This window comes from Vidua chalybeata, chromosome 3 (genome assembly GCF_026979565.1).
Source record: "Vidua chalybeata isolate OUT-0048 chromosome 3, bVidCha1 merged haplotype, whole genome shotgun sequence".
NCBI classification, from domain to species: domain Eukaryota; kingdom Metazoa; phylum Chordata; class Aves; order Passeriformes; family Viduidae; genus Vidua; species Vidua chalybeata.
Genome location: NC_071532.1, coordinates 72,225,437 through 72,238,198, shown reverse-complemented (window position 1 = coordinate 72,238,198; position 12,762 = coordinate 72,225,437).

The following is a 12,762-nucleotide window of genomic DNA, read 5'->3' as shown; positions in this document are numbered from 1 at the left end:
AAAAGAGTGTGGATATATGCATAAAGATACATATTATTTATTTATACTTGCACTTAATGTGTGTATATATAGTATATATACATACACATGAAGTTACAGACATTAAAACATATGTGCCTGAAAATATAGGTACATCATGTACAAAACCTCCTTTCATAATAGTTAATTAAATTAATAAGTGACATTTTCATGTGAAGAGAAAGAAAATATATAAAATGTATAAGGCAAGTGTGACGCATCTCATTTCACAAGGCTGGTGAACAAGCTCTGACATGTTGGGATGGGGGAAAGTTCATGAGAGGGGTGGGGGGGCTGGCATCAGAAGGGTGGATGGCCCAAGAACTTTGGCATGCACCAAAAGCTATGGAGCCATAGTCCAGCAAGAAATCTCTGTGCATTCCCTGTTACATACAAAGCAGAGATATGCAGTAAACTGGCCCTGCATCCAGTCCCAGACCACTGCTAGGATGGCCATGCACTCAGGTGGGCTTTGGGGCTTTGGATCTTTCTGGAAGAGACAAGCAACACTACCTGAGAAAATGGAAATTCTCAGCTTCAGGAGAGAATGTAAATAAGGACAATAAGGAAAAAATGCAAAGTGATTCCTGAAATTCCCAAGTGAACTAGGAAAATAGTAGCCACTGATTCATTTCTGAATCAGAATTTCTGGAAACTGGTATTTTGAGGTAGGTTTCACACAGAAAAGGCAGGTGCTGGTGGTGGGGTGAGCTCCCTTTCCCCTGTGGTCTGTGGGGAGTTTACATCTACCCGTAGAACCATTACAGAGTGCAGGTTGGTACGATATGTGTTTCCTTATCTTTAAGAAAATTAGCTTCTAGAGAGTTTGAAAACCTCCAGCTAAGTGACCGAGGTGTGCCACAGTCTATTCACCTTCCTGTTTGGGCCTAAGGCAATCAAAGGAAGGAGAACAGACACAGAAGAGAGAGCAGACTTTGAGAAAAAAAAAAAGGAAAAAAGCTGGAGAAGCCTGACAAGAAACCAACTGCCTTCATACCCTCTTTGTTCATGTCTTGCTGGTTCAGCGTTTCCTTTCTTACATGTGTGTGCTAGTTGCTGGTTGGTAAACATGTCTGTGTCGCTGCTTCTGTTAAAAGTTAACTATGCCTCTGGGAAGGTGGGGAGCTTTGGGGGCATAAATCCTGTGTTAGAAGCTGCTAAAAGCCAAACCAAAATAGCCTGAACCAAAGGCAAGAGGAAACTTGAATGCTTACAGCTTACACAAGGCTGAAAAAAACCACTTTAAAAGAGAAAAGGATTAGAGGTGAATAAAACATTAAGTTCTTGTAAATATTCATGTTTTTCATCTATTTGGAACTACTGAAACTGTGTGCTTTAATAATATGATTATTTTTCATTTTGTTTCTTTACATTTTAATGATCACAAAAAAAAGTCACTGTTTACATCTCTACACATTACCAGTGAATATTTTTATCATTTTATAAGATTTATTTGAGATGATTTTGGTCTGGAAGACTGATGGTAAAACCCAAACATAATTATAACTTCACTATTCTGATGAAAATAGTTATTAGAACACATGGTTCTCCAGCACTGTGGAAAGATGACAGAGGATAATGATAAAAGATAATGATCTGGGAATTATGGGGGAAAATACTGTTGCTACTCTCTGGATGGCACATAGTCAGCATATGTGACCTCCCACACACAATGCAATCTCAGGGGTTTAAATGAAGGGTGGAGTGGAGTGGAGACACTATGGCCAGGGTCTGTCAAAACCCTTGCAGAAGAGTGAACTCAGTGGTACTTTCTAGCTGATAAGCCCCACAGCAGCTGAAAACCAAGGGAGATAAGGGAAAATGTCCTGCTCTTGAATCAGCAGCTACAGTGAAATCACTCTCTTCGGACTGATGCACATCTCCATCCCAAGATTATCTCGGGTACTATTCTGAGATACTCACCCCCAAGGTACAACTACCCCTCGCTGAGTAAAAGGTATGACCAAAATCCCTCAAGCTCCAACTAAACATAAAGAAATAGCACAAAAGTGAATTAAAAATGGGGAGAAATGAGAGGGAGGACTACACTGTCATTTCTGGGATCAGTTGATGAGTTGAAGCTGCCTTCTCCTCCATAAGGAGGCCTATTGGGTAAGAACTATTCTCTATGCATGCTGAATGGTTAGCTAGAACTAGCTTTTCTTGTAGATTAGAGCTTGTTAGTACATTGCTTTGATTTAATATATTGCTTTAAATATATTTTTCCAGTCTGATACTATTATTGGCAATTCTCAAGCCTTAACCTGTCACCATTTTATTAATAAAGAGTGCTATTCTGTAAACTGTTAGTGAGTCCTTCAGGGGCACTGGCAGTTGCCAGCAGTGGGTGGAGGTATGGAGACCTGAGAGGAGGTTTCTCTGTTTGTTGTGTGACCCTGAACAAGTCAATGGAACCACCCTCATATCTAGTGAACTGCTTAGTGAAGAGTGCCCACAACGGGACACTGACAGAAGACTGGTCAGGCACAAGGGTCATGGCTTTCCTGGGGTGCTGACAGACTAATCAACACTAAGGGTTTGAGAAAATCTCCCCTCTTCTCACAAAAAGCATGTACAGATTATTCTTTATTTTCATTCATACTCTTGACTTCGGAAGAAATATGAATGAATAAACTTTCAAACTATTCAACACTTTAAACTTCCTATGTGTGATTTCAGTTGCTTTGCAATTTACCATTCAGTGCTTTTTCCTTCCTTAGTATTTTACATTCTAAGACAAGAAATGAAGAACTAATTTCTTCCTCAGCAAATATGGAAATCCTGTCTGGAGAAAACTGTCACCAAAGACAAGATGGAAATAAGAAGTTTACATTCATTCTGTTACACTGGTTTGTCTGCCCAGGAACAATGTTTTCCTTTACCTGGGTATCTGATTCAAAAGATTCTATTAAGATGTAACAATTCTGAAAGCTGGATTTTCCTTTTGCCTAACAAATATTTCTGCTATTAAGCTTTCTTCTAGGCTGTAAGGGTACTAGACATATACTAGGGATTTTCAGAAGCCTATGGAACACCTTTTAACTATATATTTATTTTACCTTTGTGTGGACTATAGTTTCTAGAATTGGAGGACATTTCAGTACTGCTATGGAAGACAATAATCTTAACCAATACAAAGGCATGGAGAGATTGTTCTATCACTCTTTAGTGATTTAAGTATCTTTCAAGGCTTACAGTCTTACATTTTTACCACTAGATTTTTATGACCATACTCATAGTTTGGAAACAACTTTCCAAATTATCTTGTCTGATGTTTAAATATTTGAATAGGCTTTTTTTCCTATTATGAAACATTTTTTTCCTCCAGCTCAACAGTACTAGCAGAATGTAAGGCAAAAGATACAAACCTTGCATGAATTGTGAAGTTATGTTAAGTTTCCATGTTTACTATGATATGAAATGTTCTGTGGTAGAGTCATGTGGGAAAAGCATTCTACATATTCATATGAACTAATTTAAAATATCTGCCTGATTATTGCAAAGTTTTCCCTTTGACACTCTGAACTAAACTTTGTATTTACTATCTGCCAATGTTTAATATGCTGCTAACCTGAGGAAAGAGGCAGCTGCCACTCCTGAATAGAAATGCTGCATATGGAATTTGTGTCAAGACTTGTGTCTTTATCTGAGGTCAGGTGGCATCTCTATTGAAACCAATAAAGTTCTGATGAGCCAGTAAGGCACACCTTGACAAATATGTAGCAGGTCTGTCAGTGAAAGGGTACTATGACAACTCACAGAAGGAACACTTAAAATATTATTTAAAAATTAAAGAAATACTTATTACTCAACAGAGTTTCAGTCTGTTCATGAAACATTCTCAATGTTTCAGTCTGTTCTATCAATGGTAAACTTTTTTCTTTGTATAAAGAAGGATGATATTATATGGGTAACAGAAACTGATAAACTAAAGGAGAAGGCCCACCGTAAAGCTTGACAGAATAAAATAAAATAGGGATAAAATATGACACTGGATCAGATTAGAACTTACGACTGCATAGAAAGATGTGAATTGCTATTGTCTTTTGAAATTCTGGGACAGAAAAGTGGAAAAATTACTACAGCTAAAGAACATCAGGGGTGAAAAAAAATGTGCAAAATTTACTAAGGCTGAAATACTGAGGGGCAGTACCAGAAGTTTGGAGCTTCAGAGGAAAGCTCATGAATCATAAAAGACAGCTGTCATTTTATTGTGAGCAGTACCAAAGTGCTTACAATGTATTAGAAAACAGCAACCGGGAATCTACAGGCCTGTGGAAAAAATCATTGAGAACATTTACATTGATATGAAGAGGTGGGTGAAAATGCCCCTGGACACGAGGGATACGTGGGGACTGCAGGACAGTCATGTGAAAGCATAATGGCTGCCACAGTTTACAAATGGTTTCTCACAACCATAAACTGGCTCACAACCATAAACTGGCACCTGTGTGCATGTAGGGAAGGGGCTTCCCATGCTGGCCCTACTCCTGGATAAGTGGGAAGGGGCAGCTAGTCCTGCTGCACAAATGACATGAGACTCTGATTGCATGGGGTATGAGACTTTACACAGTAGAGACCCCCAAAGACAGAAACAGGTCAAGTTCCATGGGAGACAGTAACTTGAAGATGGTAAGGACTTCTGGGACAAGGGAGGGGCCATGTAATAGCAAGAGGGGCAGGGCTTTCTTGAGAAGTTTGCTGTGAGACACCCATACTGCATCTCTGGAAGCAGCTTTACTCTGCTGGAGCTGCCAGTGTGCCATTTGGCAGGGCTGGCTTTGGGGAATTAATGCCAATAGGTGGCTAACAGGCATAGGAAGTAAAGACTGAGTTTTTCTTTTCTCTGGTGCATGTGAGTTTTGTTCTCTCTCTTCACCTACAGATTTTCATAAACCCTGTACTAATTTAGTGGTCTGGTTACTTCTAAAATTCAACCTTTAGATTTGGCTGAAATTGACAGATTTACTCACACCCTTTCCTGACAGATGGCCGCAGTGAGATAGACAGAACAACTGTTTTGTTTGGCACTAGGGCTAGCAGAAGTTTAGATATGAAGGGACAGAAGTGAATACTTCTGAGTGTCACCTGATTGTCTGAATGAGTCAAATCTAAACTAATGTGGGAAACAGTGCAGAGACAGTGAAAATGGATGAAAACACACAGCTGGACTGAATTCAATTTATAATTTCTGTTAACATTGGATGAAGAGATATTTTGCAGGACTTACCTAAGGTTTTATCCTTCTCTAGCTCTAGATCCATCAGAAGTTGGCTCATGGAGATAGGATAAATCATAAAATCACTTAGGTTAGAAAATACCTTTAAGATCATCATATCCATTAACCTAGCACTTCCACATCCACCACTAAGCCTTGTGACTAAGAGCCATATCTGCATGTCTTTTTAGTACCTCCTAGGCATGGTGACTCTGTCATTTCCCTGGGCAACCTGTTACAGTGCTTGACATCCATTCTGACATGCTCCAAGTGAAACTTTAACAATTACTGCACTCAGTAATAATGTTCCAGGACATTCCCTTACCACTCCAGTAAACATTTTCACAGCTTCTGCTCCCTGTACATATTTTTGTAGATCTCCAGACAGGTTACAAACTGCAGGAACTATACATAAAACTGACTTACATGATAAATTTAGGGGAGTTAAGTAGGTCACTAGTGTGTTGTAAGGAAAAACTTCAGCAGAGAAGCTTGTTCATACTTGGAGTCTTCCTTCAACAAAGTATAAGGAATTTCAGAAATGGAAAAGAGGATGAGAACCCCCTGACTGCTAGCCCTATGCATGTTGCTCTGATTGGAATAGAAAATTATTTTTTCTTTTCAGAGACACATTAAATAATGTACTGTGCTATCTTTTAGCACAGCTCTTGTATTGACATTGTTTCATTTCACTTTGCAACTAAATATTGTGACAGTCAGTTATTTCTGTCAGCATTGCATAATTGCAAGTGAAATGAACAGATTCATATGTCATAGATGATTGAATGGATAACTGTCCTGGAGGATTGTAATAAGACCTTAGGAATAAATACAAAATGCACTGAAGTTGGCAAAGATGAAGGATGCAGCCTCTGCTTTTTGCTCTCCACATCCATGTAGCTTGTACCAGCTTCTTCCGCTATATTTAGGGCATATCATATGTATTTCTCTCCAGCAGGACTGCCATAGGTTTTTGTTTCCTGCTTTCAGGGATTCACATTTTATCTCTCTAACAGACTGGAAATAGAGGTAAAATAGTGAAGTTGTCATGCTAGAAGACACAAGCAGAGTCCTCAGCTTTGGTCCAGACTTTTGAAAACAGATGTTTGCTCTAAAGTGGCATAGCCATTGTTATCTACCAGGTTGCTAATGCTAAGAAGCAATCACATGTTACTTTGAAACCTGTGGTTGAAGTAGATTTTTAATATCCTTTCTTTCTTGTCTAGCCATCCAGAGGTAATAGAGTCCTGATTGTCCAAGAGGGAGACATGCATATCCATATTTTGGAAATAATGGGGTATAGATGAAGTCCTTCTAACCTTTTTGGCTTCTTTTGCACTGTTGGGGCAGTTGCAGTAGAAAAGAGTTGGCATTGTGCTTCTGAGTTCCAAAGTTCTCCAGGGATGAACACCAGAGTGAAGAGAAGTTCTCAACCATCAGCAGCAAGCCACAGGCAGCCAAATGCCTGCAGCTGCTCAGCTGCTGCTCCACCTGTCAGCTTCTCTATGGATGGAGTAAAAGTTGTCAGTTCAGCATGGAAGAAAAAGAAAAGGCAGAGCTGGCAGTATATTAAACTGATTGCTTTTGAACACTGATGAGCTGTGCTGGAATCAGTTTTTGTTTCTAATAAGACGCAGAGGTTCCCTGTTTGCCTTATTCCTGTGACTGAAAACCAAGACTTCATTAAGATAGAAGATCCACTGATTCCTTGCAGGTGTGAGAACAGATTTTTTGATTCATTTTGTGTGTTGCTGCACCTATTCAATCTGTCTTTAGTTTGCCTGGATACTTAAGTTATACTACATTTGTCACTACAGTCTGAACAAACCCCAGGAAAAAGCAATTGAAGTAAAGGCTTAAGAATAGTAGGAGAGAGAATGGAAAATGTCTCTTCCTCATGCAGATGTTAGTGTACTGACAGTAACAATTTTGTAATCTTTTGTGAAGCCATTGCCATCTGGCATGTATTATTTTCCTTACAGACTCTTATCATTGTGACATAAGGATACCTATGCTATGTAGTGAAGAGATATGCAACGTAAGCCTGTTAGGACACTTGAAGAATTTTGTCATATAAAACTCTCCAGATCAGATTATCTCTTATCTATGCTGCCAGGATTAGACTTTTTTCAGTAAGTTGTCTTTTTATTGCAATTTGCTAAACTTTGGTTTTCAACTTTTTTAAAGCCTTAGTTTCCATGGGAAAAAGCTTAAATAGAAATGCTACAGATCAATACACACACATAGAAAAAGAAATAGAAGAACCTTACATTTTAAGCCATTTCTGTAGAGCTTATTGAGATCAAATTCATGAGTTTTCTAGCTGAAGTTGATAATTACTGGCATAAAACAGGGCAAGATCAAAATTGATCCTATATTTATGCCATGTGTGTAAATAAGACACTCAGAAATGCAATACTGTGTGTGCTGTAGTTGAGATTACCCAGCATGTGGAATATGTATGTACATATATTATGTAGTAGTATGTCTGTTTTGTGGTTGTGTTATGGCTCTGGTGTACTGAGGCTCTCAGTGCACAGATGTACAACATGCTGTTGCCTTCTGTCAAACAGATGTTAGGGATGTGGTAGTAAATGTGGTAACAAATGCAAGATTCTTTGTCACTTGATCAAAAAAGCAAGATCTACAGGAACCTATGATGAAGATAAGGAATCTAGAAGTTAATCCTCTGAATCTGACAGGATGGCATAACTCAAATGAGAAATACTGTCTCTCATCTGGATAGGTGGGAAATTCTACATTGCTAAATTTTGGAAGATAGAAGAAACTAAAATTATTGTACATGTTGTGGGTTTGAACTCTTCAAGTGTTTCAATTCCATTTTTTTCTACCAAGGAAGCATCAAGTGAGTATCATTTGTACATCAAATTGGCCCTCATGACTCTTACTACACAAGAACTAATTTTGCAGTGTCAATATTAATGTTAGCCACCACTTCTTTTCCTCAAATAACATGTGAAAAGAGATACAAAAACAAGAAAATGTGGTTGTCATCCACTACTACACAGTGTGCTAACAAGCAGCATGCTACCTTTAAACAATGCTGTAGGGTTACCATGAACCTGCTTAACTTAAAAAGACAATATACTCTTCAAAGATTGGGCCAGTGTAGAGTGACATAATGAAATTAAATTATGAACTTCAAAACTATCCAGTGTGGAAGAAGGGTTGACAAAAAACAATCTCTCTAAATTAACAACACCCAGTAATGAACCATGTGCTACTGGAGTGTCTGAAACAATTACGGACATTGATATGCATGAAATTATTCAAAATGGCTCAACATCCTATGAATAAATGAGTTGTGGCAGAGGATACTGGAAATTGTGCAAGTGTTATGAATGGCTTAGTGTCACTGTTCAGAGCTGTAAAACACATTTGGAAAAGTTACTAGTAAGCATATTCCTATTTACCCCTATTGCATATTGATTAACTTTTAAATCATATGCTCTGGAGCAATGACATATAGTTCCTTTTTTTCTATTTCATTTTATGCATAACATTTTCTTTATCCTGTGGAAAATATAACTAGAATATGTGGTGACTAAAATAAAACAAAAGGCAGATGTGTATATGAAAAAAAAAGTGAATTTTTTTTCAGGCTGTTAATTAACTACACATCAGAAGTAGTTCGCATTAGAAGAAGTACTCTTCCCTCACTTTCCCAAGGTTCCATACCATATTTCAGTGCTTGTAAGAAATTTCTGTGAAATTTCAGTCAGCTATTCCTGTGAAAACTGTACCAGGAAGAAAATTCTTGGGACAGTTCAAAGGAAAATGCTATTATTGCTAAATGTCTCTCTCAAAGGAAATAATATTGGCTGGATACATGTCCTTTTGTATCAGCTGCTTTGTGTGAGTCAGAACAAAAGTCCCCTATCTCCCCAAAACTGAGGTAACTTAAAGCACCAGTATAAAAGCAATTGCCAGTGCTTCACAGTTTCTCTCTGGACCGCCTTAGGATAGTGATATGTTTGGAGTTCTGACTTTTGTAGCTGGATTCCATTGCTCATCCTGGAATTTTACTTTGGTTCTATACATCTTTTTTTTTTCAAGCAGTTTACTTTTTCTGCCTTTATTATGTTTTGGGTCTGAAAACCTCTTTTGAAACCTCTTTTCCACCAAAAAATGAACTTCATATCATTGCCCCTGGAAATAGTTTGCCAGTTTGGGCCCAGCACTGTAGATCAATGACCTCAGCCAATGTTCCCAGTGATGACATTATTTCTATACACAGTCATTCAGGGGCCTTGATGTTTTCTTGCTAGCCTCCATACTTGTCAGTCATCTTGACACACTCCTTCAAAATGGGTTCAGTGTAGATTTAAGTTCCCAATTCCTTCAAATGAAACATAGCATGTGTTCTCCCTACAGCTTGTGCATATGAACTTCAAACAAAACTAGATTCTAGGAAGAGAAGGGATTACTTTTCTGTGTTACTCCATCCTCGAGGCTTCACTTCAAGTTACCTGAGGAAAGAGATTAATTTTATAACTCCTGAGCTCTGTGAACAAACTTTTTCTGGAGTTGGGCTATTCTCTGTTTGTGGTATCTGCAAGGTGCTTTTTCAAAGCAGATACTGATGTCAATCTAAAATTGCACTCTTACATCTCTACCTGAAAAAGTAAGTGTGAAAAACAGATTTTAGGACTTGAATGGTAACACCTCCATCCCTAAGACTAGTTCTCCGTCAGCCAGGGTAAAACCAGCCCACTGGTACTACTCTTAAAGTTGGTTTCAGAGCAGGGCTGCAAAATCACAGTGGCAATTTAGATAATGTCATGAATATAGTTGAAATAGTAGTGTTTGAATCCTCAAATTAGTTCTGAAATGGAAACCATGGGGCATCATATGTATTCTGTTGTGGCCAATACTACAAGGGCTGTACAAGTGAAAATGATTTTAATAAGAAGGAAGGGAAGGGAAATAGGGATAAACTTGCTAGGGGAAAGAGGCACTAAACATTAGTAAAGCTGCAGCTTTCATCTTGCTGCAGAAGGCATGTTTTAGGGCATGAGTTATAAATTATGGTATAATCTGCAAATTATGCTCTATAAACACATAATATAAACTATAGTGTGTAGAACCACGGGACAGCTTCTTGTGGAGCTAAAATAGATCCACTTTTCACTTCATTTTGTGGAGTATAATTTTCTGCTGATATCCAAGAATAGTAAAGATGTTTTGAAATCATGAAAGGAGTCAATATGAATTAGGTAGTTATCTACAATAACAAGAGAATTTGCCCCTAGATTACCTTGTTTATATTTTCTTTGTAATGCAAATAGGGAAAACAAAAAATTATGATGGTGCAATTGTTCCTAAGTATCATTTTGTAATATTACTAGCTATAGTCCTAAATCTGTAACCATTATTCCGTATGACTTCTTGTGAAGAAAAGAGAGCAGTCTTTTACCTTAAAAGAAAAGGAAAGATGTGCCTGTGAAAACTGATTGGTGTGTAAAAAAATACTTTATAATTTTTAACTTTATAAGATCTGGCTGTATTGTAGACACTAAGTGATTTGGTACCATTATTAATTTACTCACCAATTCAAACTTCAACTTTTATTAGCTTTGATAGAATTCTTTAGTTAGGATTTATAATTGGAGAGACAGACGATTCCTTAGACTAAATAAGGATTGATTATTATTGGTGGTTAATTTGATTTATAACCAATTCAATACTGAGAGTCACTGCCCTGATGTATTTCTAGTTTAGTTTATTATTTTTAGGTCATCTAGTTCAACGCTCTGTACTAAAGCAGGAACACTATATCCATGTCATTAGTATTAATAGTAAGTTAGCTTTGATGTAATATTTTTTTTATTTCTTATCATTGTGTTAAAAAATGAACAACTTGCATTTAATCATAGTATTTGCAATAAGCCACATCTTTCCAATCTTTTGTTTTTCAAGTAGTCAGTCTAAAACCAGAACTGCTCTCCTGCCCTTCTGATCTTCACATGAGTCCTGCCTTCTCCAGCTAATTAAAAGAGTAGTTTGGGGAAAAAAAAAAACCAAAACCAAAACTGTTTTTAATTCTGCCTATCTTCAGAAAAATAGAATCATCAAAAAGAATCAGATATCCTCTCACCTAATCTTCTCTACCTTTGATACAGAGGTATGGATAGCATCCTTCTTAGAATAGTCTGTCAGGGTATCATTGCTCAAAGTATCCCATTTTCTTATCGAGGCCAGTTTTGCTTCATTCTTATTTTGGCTATTTAAATTTTGTCTGTGTGTGTATTGTGGGTAAGCTGATGAGGGTGGTGCCAAGGTAGTGCCTATATACGTTGTTCAGTAACTGCGCAGATTTGGGAACTGCAGGGTTTTTTTGCAAGTAGTTTTAGAAGAAGAAGATATAGAATATAGTCTCAAATAACCTTGATATTTGAACTCAGAGTAAATTCTTTTGGAGACCCTTCAGCTGCACTTCATCAAGGTGAAACACAAAGTCTTTATGTGAGATTTTCTGTGTATTTACCTTTTAATTTTACATCAAGAACAAAAATTGGTTTACAGTATGAGATAAAAAATAGAGCAAGGATTTATGAAGCTCATGAAAATCACTGAGCGGATAATCTTTAGCTACAACAAAAAATTACAACCCAAAGAATTCCAGTGGACAGCACTTTATCAACAGCAGTGGCTGTTTCTTTTTAAAGAGTTTGTTTAACAAAATGTCTTCTTTTCTGTGTTTCTTTATTACAGATTTAGAGATAATTAACAAAAAAAACACATCTATTCTTCCCTTGTTACATATGTGGAAAAAATTAAACTGCTGACAATAGAAGAAGGACTTTGTGACACTTATGGGCAGTGGGTTTGCATCTGGTTAATACGCATTCATAAACAGGCTTGAGTTACTCATGGAACTTATGGGATAGGTAAGCTTTTGGTTACGACGAGGAATTGTGCTTCAGCTGATGATGTGGCTGTAATTATAAATGTCCAAGTTGTCCGTCATGTTTTGTTGTTGTTTTGGTTTGAAAACAAAACCAGTAAGAGACTTGAAGTCAGAAATACAATTATTAGTAAAAGGGAAAAGAAATAAAATACATGCAATAATATAAAAGAAAAACTACTGACGGAGTCAGAATACAACCTGACACCCCTTTGGCCAGCGTGTTGGTAGCAGTCCAAATTGGAGTGGCTGCAGTCCTCCTGGAGTGGCAGATGTGGTTCTGTTGGGGCAGTGATTCTGTAGAAGGGTGTAGTCTTCTTCTGAAGGTCTAGTGGAAAACCCCAGCTGTTCCTCTTGGAAACTTGTGGAAAGGCTGACTCTGATGTCCCAAAAACCTAGATTATATCCAGTTAGGAATGCTTGGCTCCTCCCTCTGGGCAGAGCATCTCAGGATGGGATGTTACAGCTCTTATCAGTCACCCAGTGACATTCAATAGCCCATTATCAGCAGATGTCTCCCCTGAGAGAGGATTGGTTGTGAAAGAGATAAGGAAAGCTGCTCACTTAACAGAAGACAACTGCTACACAGATGGCAATA